The sequence below is a fragment of the Lissotriton vulgaris genome, chromosome 6 (genome assembly GCF_964263255.1).
Source record: "Lissotriton vulgaris chromosome 6, aLisVul1.2, whole genome shotgun sequence".
Taxonomy (NCBI): Eukaryota; Metazoa; Chordata; class Amphibia; order Caudata; family Salamandridae; genus Lissotriton; species Lissotriton vulgaris.
The window spans coordinates 1,272,686,652-1,272,701,240 of record NC_141694.1 but is presented as its reverse complement, the minus strand read 5'-3'; the positions used below and the strand labels follow the sequence as shown (position 1 = coordinate 1,272,701,240).

The 14,589-nt window shown below is 49.7% G+C and overlaps 1 protein-coding gene across 1 annotated transcript in view; it reads right to left on the bottom strand.

Annotated features, from left to right (window-relative positions):
• The window catches only part of SCAF8 (SR-related CTD associated factor 8), a 948,526-nt gene that overhangs the window by 169,264 nt on the left and 764,673 nt on the right, over nt 1-14,589 (bottom strand). The gene's annotated exons all lie outside the window — the stretch shown is intronic.

Here is a 14,589-nt window from a genome sequence, read left to right as displayed (position 1 = left end):
ATCCGAAGTGGTCCAGGAGCATGTACAATTGCTGGCACTGGCAAACATTAAAAAAGCACCAACTTCTCTTCTGCATGTCCTTTTGTTTCTTTGTAACCACCAATGACCCAGCTGCAATATCCCTGGTCTCATATTGCTTCCAATATATACACATTTAATCCTCCAACGTGAGTCCACCAGCTAAACCTAACAGATTGTCTAACTGTCACGCTCAAAACTGTGCATGCATTAGCTGCAGCTGTAGACTGAAGTACTGTCTTTGCAAAGTGTTTGCACTTCAATAACAAAAGATGCCTTGCATAAACTAACAACATGCAAAACACCAACTACAACCAATATATCACAAATGAATTATTACACTGCACAACCATAATAAACATATACGAACCCAACAGGTCCTTCACAACAATCCCAAAGGAACAAGTCCTCAATACGATACACTCCAAACTTTCATACTAGCAAAAACCACTACCAACGTTCACCTATTCAAATTCTAGTCCATATAATTTCAGAGTCAATTCAAATAATACTTTTACTGAACGCCCATAGTTGCAAAGAACAAATTACTTACCTTTGGAAATCCCGTTTTGGTAGATACTCTATCTATCCGCAGATTCCTCACTGTGTTCATTTTTCCTATGCACCAAACTGGATACAAAAGATTATAGCAGCAAGTCTTCTTCACACAGCTGTATGTGATATTGTGTGCCTAAGTGTTGGTTCCGTCCTACGCAGAGCCCGCCATATCCATGCGATCTTTGCGAACCATCGTTTTTTTCTCTCACCATTGTCTGCATCATTGGACGCAAAGCCAATAGAAATAGAATGTACTTGTGTGCAAATTTCTAGATTGGGGTCTCATTAGAGGATTGTATGAATTTATTCCATAAAACAAGGAGAAGGGAGTGTGAGTGAGGAATCTGCGTCTACTAGAAAAGGCATTATTAAAGAGAAGTAATTTGTCCTGCTGATGGAGATTCTAACCGCAAATTCTTCACCTTGTAAATAGATACTAAAGCAGTAGCTTCTCAGGTGGGGGTCTGCGGGATTTATTTATTTATTTTGAAAGTTTTATATAGCGCGAACAAGATCTTTGCAGATATCAGAGTGCTTTACATAGAGAGAGTATATGATCCTAGTCAAACAGCTAAGTCAATAAAGCTAACAGCACAAATCGATGTAAATCAAAAACACAGATAATACAAATAAACAAAGAGGTCGAACAGGGACTAAGGTCTGTGCATATTCTTTAAGAGTCCGAAGTAATGGTTCAAGTGTATTTAGTACACTTGAACTACTTGGTGGGTTGGGTTGAGTTGGGTGAGGGTTGTATGGGGTTTGTGGAGAGAAGTTCTTTGATGATGTGCAAGTCTTTTTTGACCTGGATGAGGGTGGCCATGATCTTGTCCAGCGTGGGGTATGCGATGGAGGTGGGAGTGGGGATAAGAGGTGCATGACTGACCTGTGAATTAGCGAGCAGGTGGGGGGGTAGGCTGGTGTTCGTGCAGGGCTCCATTGTGTCAGTGTCCATGTACGAGACAGAGTTAGGGAGGAGAGGAGTTTGGGCGGGGGGGTGTGGATGAGGTAGAGAGGGGGTTGGTGGAAGGCAGAGAGAGCAAGGTGGAGGCTGGGTGTAAGTTAGTGGTGGTGGGGGTGCAGTAATGGTAGTGAGGACTGAGAGTAGGGGGGGAAATGTGATTGATGGTGGACATGTTGAGAGGTGGGGGAGTTAAGTAGAGAGAGGAAGTGTGTTCTGCGTATTTAGTCAGAGGGTAGTGGGAACTGAGGATGGGAGGGGATAAAGGGTGGGAATTGTCGTTGTGTGTGTCGTTCCGGAGCTGAGCTAGGTTGTGGGTGGGAGCTGTGATGTCAGGGGAGAGAGGAGTGTGGGTGGGAGCTGTGATGTTAGGGGAGCGAGGAGTGTTTATGGTATGTGTGGAGGTCCGAGGGTTGGTCGAAGGGGAAGGGGTGGTGTTGAGGGTGATGACTGGGGAGAGAGGAGAGTGGGTGGGAGCTGTGATGTCAGGGGAGAGAGGGGTGTTAATGGTATGTGTGGAGGTCTGAGAGTTGGTAGGAGGGGAAGGGGTGGGTTGTGGGTGAGAGCAGTGTGGGTGGGAGCTGTGATGTCAGGGGAGAGATGAGTGTTAATGGTATGTGTGGAGGTCTGAGGGTTGGGGAGGGGGTTGGATTTTGCGGGTGAGAGTAGTGGAGTCCGGGGTGAAGGGAGTGGCGGTGATTTGAGTCATCGGTGCATTACAGGAGGTTAAGAATTAAAAGTTAAACGGGTGCAGTTTGCCTAAATGTACAGAATACAAGTAGAAGTATGGTGCTGTCAGTATACTGGAGCAAAATACAAAAGCAACAGTAAGTTACATGAATCGCAAGTCACATTAGCGGGCAACCAAAAGATATATGCAGTAGCAAATGTTGCAGTACAGGAGTTACATGTACCAGGTGACACTAGTGAGCACCCATAAGTAAATATATGAGGTAGCAGTCGGTGCGTTACAGGTTATAAAACCAATACATAAAAACAGATAGTTGTAGGCTATGAGCACCTAAAAATATATGAGGTAGCAATCGGTGCATTACAATTACATAAAGACAGGTTATAGGACCAATACGTAAAACCATATAGATGTACACTGTGAGCACCCAAGAATATATGAGGTAGCAGTCGGTGCGTTACAGGTAAAAACAATTACATAAAAACAGGTTATAGGACCAATAGATAAAAAACAAATAATTGTAAACTGTGAGCACCCAAGAATATATGTTGTAGCAGTCGGTGCATTACAGGTAAAAAACAATTGCATAAAAACAAATAGATGTAAAAATGCTGCAAAAGAAGGCAGACACTATCACAAGAGCATGTCGATACAGGCTAAGTAAGGTGCGCGGTAGTAGAACTTAGTCTGTGTGTCCGGTTCTCAGGTCATGCTCCAATAGTGAGATTGACTAGTCCATGATGGCCGCCACTGAGAGAGATCAATCTAAAATGGCCGCCAAGAAGGGGAGTCGGAGACAGTAGTCCTCTGTTTGTTGTTCTTCCTTTGAGAGCAGGGAAGGGCAGTTTCACATTCTGTTTGGGTAAGCCCAGATCTTAGCCTTCTGGGAGGGAGTCTTATCTCTATTTTGGTGGCCCTGTGTGGGGGAGTTATGCCGAGGAGCCTCGTGGGTATCTGGAGGTACAGGCAGAGATTTATGGTTTCAGTTGGTGACCCCTGCCCTTATGAGCAATGGAGGTTTAAAAATGAGAGGCGAGTGAAGTAAATAAAATACCTTATGGTTATTTTCAGCTCCGTAGGCACCTTAGAGTTGAGAGTGCAGTATTGCAGATATCACGCTTTGCAGGCATCAAGGGTCTAGGCAAGAAGTGAAGTAAGCAAGATGCGGTGAACTACTGGCAGGCTGCATGCTAGACCCCATGCCTGATCCTCGGTCCCCGCCAGCACCGCAAGAAGGCTGTAGGTCTGCAAGTCTGCTCCGCAGGTCCGCTCCTAGAGCCCTTGCAGCAGCATGAGAGGGGGGCCACCGGGAGTCACTTCCACCGAGGGAACCTCGCTGTTGCCCGCAAATCGGTCAGAGCTCCTAAGCTGCAACCCCTCCCGCCTCGCTAGGCGATGTCGGGTGTCTCCCTCTTTCCTCGCCTTTAGCCTCGGGACTTCACTCTTACCGCATGAGCCCGGGTAGAATCCGCCGAGAAATATGAGGGCAGCTCCCTCGCAGTTCCTCACAGGGGGCGTCTCTGCTCCCAGTCAGCGGTCAGGTATCCCCTGCTGGCTCCAATCAGCGCCCCAGCAGCCGGTTCCCGCCGTCCGTTGTGGTTGGGGGCCAGCTCTGTCGACCCCACCGAGCCTGAACGCCCATTCTCCTATGGGCGCTGCATGAGTCTGGGCAGAACCGCCGTGCAGTGAGAGGGCAGCTCCCTCGCAGTCCCCCACCAGGGGCGTCTCTGGTCCCAGTCTGGTATCCCCTGCCGCTCCGGTCAGCGCCTCAGCAGGCTCACAGCGGGTGTCTCGATCCCAGTCTGGAATCCCCTGCCGGCTCCAGTCAGAGCCCTAGCAGGCTCACAGCGGGTGTCTCTGATCCCAATCTGGTCTCCCCTGCAGGTTCCGGTCAGCGCCCCTGCAAGCTCCAGGCAGTCAGACGTCCATTCTAGGCTCCTGCGATGGACAGTAGCAGCCCGGTGTCCGGTAAAGGCGGGGGCGATTAGGTCCCCTCCCGCGCCGATAAGATAATGTTCCAGTTACTTGAGTTATCTGTTGTAGTTACATTCAGTTGCGTAACTACGGATACCCGGGATACTGAGTGCTAACAGGGATTAAATCCAAAATTGGAATCCCAAGCACTCGGAGCTCCGACCAGGAGCTCCTACCAGGCGGCCATCTTTATCTTGATCAAGCCATTAAATCCAGCAGGTCAGATCGGGCTAAGTGCCCTTCGTTAGACCTGGGAAGACAGTAGTGCTTTGTTGATGTATGGAGGGACACCCTTGGGGCAGCCTAGCAGAAGTCCAGTAACTGGCACATAGCATGCAAGTGTGGTGGTAGTAGCCTTTGCTCTGGTGAGGGATGAGCGATCAAGCATTGTTAAGGCTGTTTTTTGGCAAGCCCATAGCAGATCTTAAATAATACAACAGTCCATTGAGAAATTAATGTCTTTTATAGCGCTTTCACCTTTTTTCTTCCAGAGAATCCCACAAAATGTGTTTTTCCAATTGAAGGTCTCTGGTTTAATCGGCTTAAAAGCGGAGGACCCTACTAGGGTCAAGATGGTAGAGCTTTTCCTTCTCCTTAGAGGGGTCAGCTGGAACGTAAAAAGTCATCAAGTTGATGAATTGTCCTATGTGGAAAGATGTTGCTTTCTTCTGCGCGAATGCCGCTTTTATCAGAAGGACCAGCTTGTTGAGAAAGAACAGACTGTAGGAGAGTAGGGTCTGCAATCCTATGATCACCCAGATTTTTTGCTTTTGTTTCACTGGTTTACGACTTTCTCTGGCTGTGGGCCTGCCAATCAGACCCACAGCCTGGCTGTTCTCTTTCTAAATTACTTCATGTACCCTAGGTGCATCTACCAATTGGTACTGGGCCACCTTATCAGACCCTGTAACTCAGGGCATAGGTGTACCCAGGGCTACCAGGGGCTGCAGCATGTATTATGCCACCCCTGGCTGGCCTCCTAAATTTGACACAACTGGCTGCATGACAGCTGGGGCAAAGTCGTGTAATCACCCTTTGCTGTAGGTGTAGTATACCTATACCTAACCCTAAAATGGACACACAGATTCCTATCAGTCACTCCTATGGCAGGCCTTGACAATCCTGAAGGCAGAGTGCTTGGAATCGTGTGAGATGGTGCTCTGGCATGAGCTGAGCCTGTCTACAGCTTGCGGAATCAAGTCCTAATAGCTGTTCCATGATATCGCATACCATATACTCTTAAGTGCATTATAATCCTCGCGGTTAAATGCTATCTTTGGTATTGCTTTATCAAAACATGTCGAGTAAGGTGTCATACGAATTGGAATACTAACCCCTCGCCAATTCTGGCGACGGGGTTAGCATTCCACCCTTCTAGAGGGACACGACATGTATGTAACTGTGAACCCCGGTTAAAGTTAACTGAAGCCTCAGCTCCACAAAATGGATGCTGCCACCACAGACACGAGTCTGACCCCCTGCAGCTGGGAGTCCTTCCAGCGAGGGGAGCCTGGACAAAGGGTTTCCTGTCAGGGGCGGTGCTAGCACCGTCCCAGACATGGTTTTGTGTATCCTGGGTAGGCAGGGCTTTACAGGAAGGTGACTGCTGAGTGGCACCCCGGTGCTCACTACGCATAGGCCGGTCTGAACCAGTTCCAGGGGCACACCAGCCCCTGGCCTGGGGAAGTCCGGCATGGCTGAGGGGTGTAACCACCCCCCACCTAGTCCCACCCATAGGCAGGACCTAGTCACCGGGTCAGCCCCCTTTTTTAGTATAAAGATGGGAGCGGGCCCCCTGTTAAAATTAGATCATCTTTGGAATCAAGATACCACTTTCTTCGAAAGGACTTCACGATTTCTTCTTCAAGATTCTCCCTTGTGGCTAAGGAGTAGTCACCCTGCATCCGCAGGCACCATCCTAAGGAACACTGCGGTCTGCTGCAAGTCCTTCATCACGAATCCGACGACCCAGCTCGACGAGACCCGGCTTCCCTGGCACCTCTGACCTCTACTCACCTCTACAGCCAAGCTGAGAACCGTGAGTGCGACGAGACCTCAAGGGACCGACGATCGCCAAGACTGCACGACATCTTTATTGCAAGCCCACCGAGTCTTCCACTGGTGAGTGCTTTGGGGTCCGAGAAGCCCCAACCCTGCGCAGCTCCAGCACCCAAGATCAGCCTCCCTGCATCTCCACGATCGGCGTGGGGCCCTTCTGCTGTTCGCTGTGCACCGCGTTGTTTGGCTACTAGCCGGCTGGCTTGTGGCCTTCTGAACGACGCCCGACGACAACTCTTCTGCTGGTCTGGTTGCTCCAGGCTGGCCCTTGCTTCCTTGTTCAAGAGAGGCACCCCGGACCCTCCTGGTCCACTCCAGACGCCATTTTAGGTCCACCGCGTGGGCTTGAATTTGCCAAGGCTTTGTTGCCCAATCCTGGGTCCAGCGACGCCGACAGCTTCTATCTTCGTGGGACAGCTCGATCCTCCATCCTGGTCGCCGACAACGCCTCCTGGTCCGTGAGATCTTCGAGTCAAGCGTCACCCACTCACCTAGTCGAGGTGGCTACCATCCGGTGCCCTCCTGGTGCCCACTGACTACTGGCTAGTAGTCTCGAACTTGGTCCCCTCTGCTTTCAGGTGTCATCTATCTTCAAGATCCAGGCTTGGATCCGACTGAACTTTCTTCACTGGTCACCGGCCAGCATCTTTTCTTCCGGCTCCTGGTCCGTCTACGAGGATTCCCGACGTCTTTTCAGACCTATGCAGCTGCAGCCCCTGGGCTAGGTAACTTCGGCATTTCGGTGCCCCAGCATAGCCTCACTATCCAAGGGTCAGAATCTACTTTCGTTTTCTCCCTACCAGGTCGGGTTCGCCCGAGAACACTAACTTTCTATTTCCTAGCTACCATAGACTTTTGTCCCGCATCTCGCGTGAGAGTGCACACACTGCACCCGAGTCCCCTAGGCCTCCTAGACGTAATCTAACGATTCCCTAGTCAAGTCCTAGCGATTCCAAAAGCTATTAGTACTGTACTTACCTGCTAGGAATTTCGCATTCCACTTTCAGAGTATATGGTTTTCCGTGCCCCTCGGGCATTTGTATATACTGTGCTAACTTAAGTATTTTTGTAAGAGTTTTGGTTTGTGCTTAGTACCCTGTCCTCATAAAGAGTACAGGGCTGTTGTGATCTTTAATAAATAACTGTTTATTTTCATAACACTTGTGTGGTGTCCTTTCACTGGGTATTCAAGGGGTATATGTGTGGTAAACAGCTGGCTTAACACGCCCTCTCGAGTCTTTAGCCTTAGACTGCTCGTATCCATGCTACTAGGATAGCTGGTCTATAAGGTTGACTTACAACCAATCATCAATAAGGGTTGCTGGACTGATACATAGTGTTCACTAGAATAGTGAGCACTGCATATCAGGCCACCTTCTCACATTGGTGAGCAGCGGTTGGGATTTGAGCTTGCTGTTGTTTTACCACACGTATCCTAAGAATATCTTGTTGAAAGATCACATAAGTACTGTTAGGTACACATAACTAAAGCTTAGAATACTCTGAGTTCTACTGAACCAGCTGTTGTAGCTCCTCAAGGCTTAGCACACCTTGGCTGCAACTCTTAGCAAGGGATCAGTAGGTAAACACATAGTGTAGGTAGGTGCATCACTTACACCACACTAGAAACAGTATGTCGGACAAAGGAGGAAACACTGAGGTTCCCCTTGTGTCAGTTGACCCTCCACAGGTCATCTCTTCAAGATATACTGCGCTTAGCTTCCATGAGTTACGACAAGTGTGTACCTCTAGGAAGATTAAGCAGGGGTCTAACCCCACAACTGCCTTTCTGATTGGTCTCTTAGAGACTCATGATGCAAGGAGGGCTGGTAACCCAGACCCTTCTAATTCAGATGGCAACATGCCCTCCTTACAGGGTCCCTTTGATGCCCAGGACCATCCTCTTCAGGAAGCAGATGATGCTGATGATGAGGATGATGATTTGGTATCAGGGGATGAGGCAGAAAAGGAACAGGTAGAAGTCAACAGACTAACCAGGTCCAACTTAAGCAGACATGAGATGGGCACTAGGGGACCCTTGGGGCCACTCTCAGGTCAGCTTAACATTGGGAATGGACGAGATAGATCTCTATCAAGAGGCTCTATCAGATCCCTTCATACCAATGGCTCTCAACGTTCCTCTCAAAGGGGAATGACATCTCCCCAGAGGAGAATGTATGAAGCTAAGGAAAAGGCAGCCAATCTGAGGATTGAAAGGGAAGAACTTGCCCTGGCCAAAGAGAGGCTTGCCTTTGCTAGAGAGCAACAATTGAGTGGGACAGTCCCCACTGGTGGCAGCATTGTACCTAGCAATAGGGAAAGGAGTTTTGATACAAAACACCTTGGTAAGATAGTGCCCCCCTTTAAACAAGGGGATGACATCCACAAATGGATTACTGCTTTGGAGAGGGCCTGCACTGTGCAAGGCGTTCCCCCAAGTCAGTGGGCAGCTATCTTGTGGCTCTCCTTTGAGGGTAAAGGAAGAGACAAGCTCCTCACCACAAGGGTGGAGGATGCTAATGATTACCAAGTCTTGAAAAATGCACTGGTTGATGGGTTTGGCCTAACCACTGAGCAGTACAGGGTGCTGTTCAGGGATACCCAGAAAACTCAGTCTCAAGATTGGGCTGACTTTGTAGATTGTGCCACTAAGGCTTTTGAGGGCTGGTTGCTGGGCAGTAAGGTTACTGATTATAAAGGATTGTACAATTTGATGATGAGAGAGCAAATTTTAAACAATTGTCAGAACCAGTTGTTGCATCAGCATCTTGTTGACTCAGATCTGACCTCTCCCCAAGAATTGGGAAAGAAGGCAGACAGATGGGTTAGAACAAGAGTTAAACAGAACCAGGGCCAGAATCAGGGTGGTCAGAAGAAAGCAGACCAGAAGGGTAAGGATTCGAAAGGGGAACAAAATGACCAGAAGTCTTCGACAGGTCCCCAACAACCCAAAGAGGGTGGGGGTCAGGCTCCCCAAAAGAAGAAAGAAGGCCAATCTAAAAGGTGGTGCCAATACTGCAAAAGTAAAACTCACTGGTTTAGTGAGTGCACCAAGAAAGGAGGAGGGCAGACTCCTGCCACTGCAGCCCCTAAGGCACCTGTGCCCCCTAGTACAGCCAGCAGTGGTAGCGCACCTCCCAAGGGTTTAGTAGGGTTAACCCTGGGTTCTGAGGGGAGTGACAACTTAGTTGGCACCCTCACTCAGGCTGTCCTTGTCAGTACAGGGGATATGGATATGTCCCCTGACATAAGTCCCAATACTTTGGGCAAATACAGACAGACACCTTTTATTAATGGAAAAATGGCTCAGGCCTATAGGGACACTTGTGCCAGTGTCACAATGGTGACACCTAGCTTTGTGGACCCTGGACAGATCATGCCAGGTACAGAATTCCTGGTGACCAATGCAAGCAATGTCACTACCAATCATAGTATGGCAATTGTAGCTTTCTCCTGGGGAGGGGTAACTGGCCACAAGAAGGTTGTAGTTAGTTCAGACCTCCCAGTGGATTGTTTGTTGGGCAATGATTTGGAGTCATCACAATGGTCAGAAGTGGAGCAGAGGACTCATCTGGAAATGTTAGGTTTGCCAGCACATGTGTTTGCTGTGACTAGGTCACAGGCCAGAAAATGCCCCACTGAACAGGTGCTGGATCCTGGAACAATGGACCAGACACCTTCCAAGAAAAAGAGCAGTAGGGTTAAGGCTGTGCCTTCCCCCTTGCCCCAGGTTGTGGATCAAGTCTCAGAGGAGGCTGACCTGCAGGAATTGAGGGAAACTGAGCCTAGAGAGTTTGAACTTGATCAAGTTGAATTCTTGGGTTCAGGGGGACCCTCAAGGGAAGACCTGGGGAAGGACCAGTTAGGCTGCCCTTCTCTTGAACCCCTCAGACAGCAGGCTGCTGCTGAGGCTGCTGGGAACGCCACAGGTACCCACAAGGTATACTGGGAAGATGGACTCCTGTACACTGAGTCAAGAGACCCCAAGCCTGGCATGACCAGGAGGCTGGTTGTACCCTTGTCTCAGAGAGGTTTCCTACTTACCTTGGCCCATGAGATTCCCTTAGCAGGACACTTAGGCCAGACAAAGACTTGGGACAGGCTTGTCTCACACTTTCACTGGCCTCACATGAATGAGGATACCAAGGAGTTTTGTCGCTCCTGTGTCACTTGCCAAGCCAGTGGTAAGTCAGGTGGCACAACAAAGGCCCCCCTTATACCAATGCCTGTGGTGGGGGTGCCCTTTGAAAGAGTGGGGATTGACATTGTTGGTCCAATGGAACCCCAGACAGCATCAGGGCACAAGTTTATACTGGTGGTAGTGGATCATGCCACCAGGTATCCTGAAGCTATTCCACTTAGGACCACCACAGCCCCTGTGGTGGCAAGGGCCCTAGTTGGAGTGTTCTCCAGAGTGGGCTTCCCTAAGGAGGTTGTCTCTGACAGAGGTGCAAACTTCATGTCAAGCTATTTAACTGCTATGTGGAAGGAGTGTGGTGTCAATTACAAATTCACTACACCCTATCACCCACAATGCAATGGGCTTGTTGAAAGGTTCAACAGGACCCTAAAAGGGATGATTCATGGACTACCTGAAACACTCAGGCGTAGATGGGATGTCCTGATGCCCTGCCTTCTGTTTGCTTACAGAGAGGTCCCACAAAAGGGGGTTGGCTACAGCCCTTTTGAACTTTTGTATGGGCATCCTGTGAGAGGCCCCTTGTGTTTGGTGAAGGAAGGATGGGAGAGACCTCTCAAAAAGCCTGCAACCAACATAATGGACTATGTACTTGGTCTCCGCTCCAGGATGGCTGAGTATATGGAGAAGGCATCAGAAAACCTTAAGGCCAGTCAAGAACTTCAAAAAGCTTGGCATGACCAAAAGGCTGTCCTGACTGTTTATCAGCCTGGACAGAAGGTGTGGGTGCTGGAGCCAGTGGCCCCAGCAGCACTCAAAGACAAATGGTCTGGGCCCCACACAATCCTTGAGCAAAAGGGAGAGGTCACCTACCTGGTGGACCTTGGAACTCCCAGGAGTCCCCATAGGGTACTCCATGTCAACAGGCTCAAAGCATATGTCGACAGGAAGGACATGAGCTTGCTCATGGCCATAGATGAGGGACAGGAGGAAGAGAGTGACCCTCTCCCAGACCTGCTCACTCAGAATCCTGATGATGGGTCAGTAGATGGTGTTGTCTTTTGTGGCAGCCTCTCTGAACATCAGCAGAAAGACTGTAAACAGGTTCTTCAGTCTTTCAGACATATGTTCTCTCTGACACCCAGTCAGACCAATTGGTGTACCCATGAGGTTGACACTGGTGACAGCCTGCCAGTCAAGAGTAAAATCTACAGGCAGCCTGATCATGTTAGAGACTGCATAAAAACTGAAGTGCAGAAAATGTTGGAATTGGGAGTCATTGAACCCTCAGATAGCCCTTGGGCTAGTCCAGTAGTTCTAGTGCCAAAACCTCACACCCAAGATGGTAAGAGAGAGATGAGGTTTTGCGTAGACTACAGGGGTCTCAATGCAGTCACTAAGACTGATGCCCATCCAATACCAAGGGCAGATGAACTTATAGATAGATTGGCTTCTGCCAACTACTTAAGTACATTTGACTTAACAGCTGGGTATTGGCAAATCAGGTTAGCTGAGGATGCCAAACCCAAAACAGCATTTTCAACCCCTGGTGGGCATTATCAATTTGTGGTAATGCCCTTTGGTCTGAAAAATGCACCTGCCACCTTCCAAAGGTTGGTGAATCAAGTCCTTACTGGGCTGGATGACTTCTGTGCAGCATATCTAGATGATATTGCTGTCTTTAGCTCCACCTGGGAGGATCACCTGGTCCACCTGAGGAAAGTGTTAGAGGCTCTGCAAGCAGCAGGCCTCACTATCAAGGCCACCAAGTGCCAGATAGGGCAGACACAGGTTGTATACCTGGGCCACCTTGTAGGTGGAGGCCAGGTTCAGCCACTGGAGAGCAAAATACAGTCAATCAGGGACTGGGCTCCTCCAACCACCCAGACTCAGGTTCGAGCTTTCTTGGGCCTGACTGGATACTACAGAAAATTTGTCAGGAACTATGGTTCCATTGTGACACCATTAAATGAACTGACAAGTAAGAAAATGCCAAAAAAGGTTCAGTGGACAGCAGGCTGTCAAAAAGCATTCGATGACCTAAAGCAGGCCATGTGCACAGCACCTATCCTTAAGAGTCCAGACTACTCCAAACCATTCATTGTCCAAACAGATGCTTCTGAGTTGGGTGTGGGAGCTGTTCTTTCTCAACTGAATTTTGATGGTCAGGATCAGCCCATTGCTTTTATAAGCAGAAGGCTGACCCCCAGAGAGAAGAATTGGTCAGCTATTGAGAGGGAGGCCTTTGCTGTGGTTTGGGCCCTGAAGAAGCTGAGGCCATACTTGTTTGGCACTCACTTCAAGATTCAGACCGACCATAAGCCCCTCTTGTGGCTAAATCAGATGAAGGGTGAAAACCCCAAACTGCTTAGGTGGTCCATTTCCCTACAGGGGATGGACTTTACAGTGGAACATAGACCTGGTACTGATCATGGCAATGCCGATGGGCTCTCCAGATATTTCCACTTAGAACAAGAAGACTCACCTGGTCAAGGTTAGCTTATTGTCCCAAAGTTTGGGGGGGGGTCATGTAGGAGAGTAGGGTCTGCAATCCTATGATCACCCAGATTTTTTGCTTTTGTTTCACTGGTTTACGACTTTCTCTGGCTGTGGGCCTGCCAATCAGACCCACAGCCTGGCTGTTCTCTTTCTAAATTACTTCATGTACCCTAGGTGCATCTACCAATTGGTACTGGGCCACCTTATCAGACCCTGTAACTCAGGGCATAGGTGTACCCAGGGCTACCAGGGGCTGCAGCATGTATTATGCCACCCCTGGCTGGCCTCCTAAATTTGACACAACTGGCTGCATGACAGCTGGGGCAAAGTCGTGTAATCACCCTTTGCTGTAGGTGTAGTATACCTATACCTAACCCTAAAATGGACACACAGATTCCTATCAGTCACTCCTATGGCAGGCCTTGACAATCCTGAAGGCAGAGTGCTTGGAATCGTGTGAGATGGTGCTCTGGCATGAGCTGAGCCTGTCTACAGCTTGCGGAATCAAGTCCTAATAGCTGTTCCATGATATCGCATACCATATACTCTTAAGTGCATTATAATCCTCGCGGTTAAATGCTATCTTTGGTATTGCTTTATCAAAACATGTCGAGTAAGGTGTCATACGAATTGGAATACTAACCCCTCGCCAATTCTGGCGACGGGGTTAGCATTCCACCCTTCTAGAGGGACACGACATGTATGTAACTGTGAACCCCGGTTAAAGTTAACTGAAGCCTCAGCTCCACAAAATGGATGCTGCCACCACAGACACGAGTCTGACCCCCTGCAGCTGGGAGTCCTTCCAGCGAGGGGAGCCTGGACAAAGGGTTTCCTGTCAGGGGCGGTGCTAGCACCGTCCCAGACATGGTTTTGTGTATCCTGGGTAGGCAGGGCTTTACAGGAAGGTGACTGCTGAGTGGCACCCCGGTGCTCACTACGCATAGGCCGGTCTGAACCAGTTCCAGGGGCACACCAGCCCCTGGCCTGGGGAAGTCCGGCATGGCTGAGGGGTGTAACCACCCCCCACCTAGTCCCACCCATAGGCAGGACCTAGTCACCGGGTCAGCCCCCTTTTTTAGTATAAAGATGGGAGCGGGCCCCCTGTTAAAATTAGATCATCTTTGGAATCAAGATACCACTTTCTTCGAAAGGACTTCACGATTTCTTCTTCAAGATTCTCCCTTGTGGCTAAGGAGTAGTCACCCTGCATCCGCAGGCACCATCCTAAGGAACACTGCGGTCTGCTGCAAGTCCTTCATCACGAATCCGACGACCCAGCTCGACGAGACCCGGCTTCCCTGGCACCTCTGACCTCTACTCACCTCTACAGCCAAGCTGAGAACCGTGAGTGCGACGAGACCTCAAGGGACCGACGATCGCCAAGACTGCACGACATCTTTATTGCAAGCCCACCGAGTCTTCCACTGGTGAGTGCTTTGGGGTCCGAGAAGCCCCAACCCTGCGCAGCTCCAGCACCCAAGATCAGCCTCCCTGCATCTCCACGATCGGCGTGGGGCCCTTCTGCTGTTCGCTGTGCACCGCGTTGTTTGGCTACTAGCCGGCTGGCTTGTGGCCTTCTGAACGACGCCCGACGACAACTCTTCTGCTGGTCTGGTTGCTCCAGGCTGGCCCTTGCTTCCTTGTTCAAGAGAGGCACCCCGGACCCTCCTGGTCCACTCCAGACGCCAT